This window comes from Pipistrellus kuhlii, unplaced genomic scaffold (genome assembly GCF_014108245.1).
Source record: "Pipistrellus kuhlii isolate mPipKuh1 unplaced genomic scaffold, mPipKuh1.p scaffold_m20_p_8, whole genome shotgun sequence".
Taxonomy (NCBI): Eukaryota; Metazoa; Chordata; class Mammalia; order Chiroptera; family Vespertilionidae; genus Pipistrellus; species Pipistrellus kuhlii.
In genome coordinates, this window is record NW_023425584.1 from 11,879,096 (window position 1) to 11,884,007 (window position 4,912).

Genomic DNA, 4,912 nt, shown 5'->3' on the forward strand with positions numbered 1-4,912 from the left:
CAGGTTCGATTCTGGCCAAAGGCACATGCCCAGATTGCAGGCTCGATCCCCAGTAGGGAACGCGCAGGAAGCAACTGATTAATGATTCTCTCTCATCAGTGATGTTTCTATCTCTCTCTCCCTCTTCCTTTCTCTCTGAAATCAATAAAGAAATGTATTTTAAAATAATAATAATAATTTAAAAATTAAAAATCATAGTAGCTCCAAACAAAGAATGCTATGGCTCTCCTCCTTCCCCTGATGGATAGATTCAGGTTATATTTTCAAGGACTTTTCAAAACAACCTGCTAGTATATTGGACATGGGTTCAAGGGAAGGAAGAGTCCTGAAAGGTTAATTACTCTGTTTCCTCATCTGCAAAATACTAGCAAAAGTCCGGATGACTGTAGACCACAGATGAAGCTACGGTATGAATGGAATGACATTATTCTTCGTGTTGTAGCTGGTGTGTGTGTGTGTGTGTGTGTGTGTGTGTGTGTCCAGAGTGGGATTAAGGATGAAACATGGCACCATCCCCTCTCCCCACGCAATCCTTTCCAGGTAACATTTGTGTTACTGTATTTCTCCCTTACCCTCCAAAGCAGCCCTGAGTATTGAAGAGGGAGGAAAAGGTCCTTGGGTTTTTAAATCAACTTTTTATTATTATGATTAATCCTCACCAGAAGATATTTTTCCATTGATTTTTTAGAGAGATTAGGAGGGAGAAGGAGAGACACACACAGAAAGAGAAACATGGATGTGAGAGATACATCAATTGGTGGCCTCCCACACAAGTCCTGGTAAGGGCCAAGGATCGAGCCTGCAACCGAGGTATGTCCTCTTGACTGGAATTGAACCAGAGACCCTTCAGTCCATGGGCCAGCACTCTATCCACTGAGCCAAACAAGCTAAAACACCTCTTTTTCCAAATAACTTCTATCAGCCACAGGCAAAGAACCATCAATCCATACAGTCATTCAGTTAACCTTTATTAAGCATTCCCATGTGCCTGGCACTATGTTAAGAGCTTTATACATTAATTATAGATGTTATATCCATCAACTCTTTACAAGAACTCTATGCAGTGATGTTATTATTTATTTTCCAGATGAGGAAACTGAGGCACAGGGTAAAAAGGCCTGCCATCTGTTCTCTGCAGACTTGTAGACCAGTAAGGCCTAAAATCCAAGCCAGTAAGTCCAACCACACTCTGGACAGAACCCACTGTATGCCCCTTAGACATCTTATATTCAACAGCTCAAGGGAATTTGTCTCTCTTCCCCAGAAGTCTGTTCCCTGGCTCCTCATTTCTCCAACCCCCACCTGGCCATTTGCCTGTGATTCCTGCCCCTCCCTGGAAGATCTAATCAAACTCCAAAGCCCTCCTTATCTTTGGAAACTCCACCAAGCCAGTCCTCTCCCTACCTCCCACCCCCCAGCATTTATTTATCCCCACTCCACTGCATCCTTCCTGCAGTGGCTCCTCACCGTCCTATATCAGGGATGAAGTACATACTGAAACCACTTCTGGAATCTCCAGTTCCACCTCTGCTTCTCTCTATGGGTTGCTGGTGTTGGGGTTCAGAGTTATTCACCCTCAAGGTATTCTTCTGTGGTATGTGGATTGTTTTGAGCTAAGGGTAATTTTAGCTTCAGGCTCAAGAGAAACTTTCGCCCATCCCTTTAACTACCTAGAAGAATTTGAATTAGAGGCCTTGCTCATAATAAGAAATTACCAGGGATAACATTTTTGGCCCACCTATATGGCAAGGCAAACTTTTGTTGACTGATTATCTGCTCTTTTTATCTTTCTGCAGTGGCTCTTAGAAGCCTCAGAGCACCTTACCTCATCCCTAGCTCAGGGTGTTATACTTCCATGTTCGCTTTTTATCTCTGAATTTCTCCTGCATGTTTGTCTTGGACTCCCATGCATGCAGGCTTCTCATACATATGTGTGTATTAAATTTGGTTCTTTTCTCTTGCTAATCTGCCACATGGCTGTTTGATTATTAGATCAGCCAAACGAGCCTTGAGGATAGAGGAAAGTTTGCTCCTGGCTATCGCAGCATCACTATGTGAAGGACTCTGTAGGAAGTTTTGTTTTAAAAAATATATATATATTTTATTGATTTTTTACAGAGAGGAAGGGAGAGGGATAGAGAGTTAGAAACATTGATGAGAGAGAATCATAAATCAACTGCTTCTTGCACACCCCCTACTGGGGATGTGCCCGCAACCAAGGTACATGCCCTTGCCCTTGACCGGAATCGAACCTGGGACCTTTCAGTCCACAGGCCGACACTCTATCCACTGAGCTAAACCGGTTTCGGCAGGACTCTGTAGGAAGTTTTTATCAAATAGTGGTTCTGTCTGTCTGAGCTGCTCAGTAGGATGGCAGGATAACAAAGATGAAGATTTGGTGATCAGGCTGCTAGGGTCCAAATCTTGGCTCTTCTAAGTGTTACCGGAGTGATGGGGCAAATTACTCAACCGCTCTGAATCTCAGTTTTGCCGTGTAAATTGGGGGTATAGTACCTACCTCCCAGGGTTGCCTTGAGAATGAAATAATGCATTGCAAGCAACACTGTAGCAGACCGTCAGAACTCTCTGATGTAATTTGAGCTCGAGGGAGCAAGAAAGTCCCACCTATTCTGGTGCTCTCTCCTCTGAGACAAGCCATTATGTAGACTTGACAGTGTGTGACATAATAAATAAATAACAAATAGGATAATGCATGTACAGCAGTTAGCAGTACCCCAATAATGGTTGGCTGTATTTTTAGCCAGGGTTCCTGTAACACACTTGAGTCCTGCAAAGTGGTATTGTGGGCAGGAACCCTGGATTCTCTGTGAGTGACTCACAAAGATTCCTTTTCTCTGCTGTTCAGTTGTCACATCTGTACTAAAGGTCGCTCAAGGGGCTCCACTGAGCCCCCAATCACCCGGATTCTGAGTCCTGCCTGGTCTTTGTCATCCCTGACCCACCTGACACCTTTTCCAAGGAAGCCCACTTTCCAAGGAAGGAGGCAAGACTTCTTTTGGGTCTCTCCAGCTCTGCTCCCCGGGCCTCGTCAAGGCTGACTGACTTTGTGACTCATCCCTTCTGGGGTCCCTGTGTTTCCTGCTCCCAGTGGGTGCTAATGGGTTAATCAGACACACTAATGGAACTGACAGGAACTCAGCCTTAGCTCCCTAATGGGTCTCCCGTCAGCCCCCAATGTAACTCGATGCCTTCACCCTGGAAAAAGGCACTTAGGGATTTCCTGTCAGCTCCAATCTGCTGGCTCCTGACATCTTCAAAGGCAGAAGGCTGGAGAGGGAGGGAGGGCTGACAGAAGTGGGGACAGGGTGGGAGGGGCCCTGAACCAGCAGGCAGGACTTCCACGCTCCCTCACCTCAGCTCTGCCACTGACTTGCTGTGTGCGTGTGCACAAATTCCCCTCTCTGGGCCTCAGTTTCCTCATTTGTAACGTGTATCATCTAAGTACTTACATTATCTGACTGAGTCTCACAGAGGCAACCCTGAGGGAGGAGCAGCAGTTTAGAGAAGTGATGTGACCTGCCCAAGGTCACCCAGCTAGAAAGCCACAGAAGCCTGGATTCAAACCCGCCCTCCTCCCTCCCAGAGACCACCTAGTAATTATAGCAGAGCACTGATCCCCACAGTAACCCCTCCTTTTGCATGAACGAATGAATGGATGAGTGAACGGGCAGATTATACACACCTGGACTGAGTGGCATGGCTGAGTGACAGACATCCCAGCTTTAAAACGTTTCCCATCTTCACCTTGTGTGTGTGTCTCCAAGTGGGAAAAGGCAGGAGCATTCTCTTTGTGTGCCAGGTGCCGTACCAATGGCCCATGTGGCTATCTGCTCTGCACGGAGGTGGGGGGGGGGGGGGGCGCCGAGCAGTGGAGTGACCCCAGGGAGCCTCCTGGTAGCTGTGGGCTCTCCCCCGGGGGTCTCTGCTATCTTGTGAGAGCGTGTCTCTGGCTGGCTGCCCACCCACTCGCTAGCCAGAGCTTCTGAGCTCATCAATCACCCCGTGCACTCTGTCAGGCTATGTCTCAGAGGAAGACAAGCCAGCTGAAGACCCAGGCTCAGGAGGCAATCGAAGAAGACTCTAGGGGTGGAGGGAAGGCCCAGAAGACAGCAGGGACTGGATCGATGCCCGCTCCACATAATGAGGGTCGATTAGAGGAGGAGGCAGGGGCAGGGTTCCCATTGGGAAAGCAGTGGGGTGAGGAGGAGAGGTGGAGACAATGGCTGGTGTGGGCGGGGCGTCTTCCTGTTGCAACGGAAATTCAGTCTCCCCCGGAGCCCTGGCTGCTCCCGCAGCCCCAGGGAACAGCCTGACAGCTCTGGGGAAGCCAACAGCTTATGGCAGCTGATTCATCACAAGCTCACCGCCCTCCCGCAGTGCTCAGCTCCCCCAGGCCCGGCTTCCCAGCACCCCCTGCCTCCCTACTACTGTGGGCAGGGTGGGTAGCAGGAGCGGATGGGGCATCTGTCTTCACACTCCCTCTCCTTTCTTAGATCTGAGCCTCTTGGGATTGGAATGTGAGCTGTCTCCCCAGAGAGATTCTACTGGAAGTCGAGATGTCTGAGTCAAAGCCTCCTTAGAGATCTTCTAGTCCAGAGAGGCAAATTGGCTGCTTTTGTTTTGCCTTTCAGTCTGAAAAGGAAAGGAAAAAAAGATTGCTTCTCGGCCTTTTGGCTAAGAACAAGTGTAGAAAAAAAAAAATGATAGAAAAGAATTACTTGCCAGCATCAGAACAGAAATAGATTGCACATAAAAATATGTTTTTGGCTTTCCTTTAAAAATGCAAAGATTTGCAAAACCGGTTTGGCTCAGTGGATAGAGTGTTGACCTGCGGACCGAAAGGTCCCGGGTTCGATTCCGGTCAAGGGCATGTACCTTGGTTGCAGGCACA

The 4,912-nt window shown here is 48.0% G+C and overlaps 1 non-coding gene across 1 annotated transcript; it reads left to right on the top strand.

Moving 5' to 3' along the window:
- Positions 1-2,555: 2,555 nt before the first annotated feature.
- LOC118711952 lies at positions 2,556-2,676 on the top strand. Its single transcript, XR_004985901.1, has one exon. It is a non-coding gene; the product is annotated as a small nucleolar RNA SNORA28 (small nucleolar RNA).
- The last annotated feature ends 2,236 nt before the right edge of the window (positions 2,677-4,912 follow it).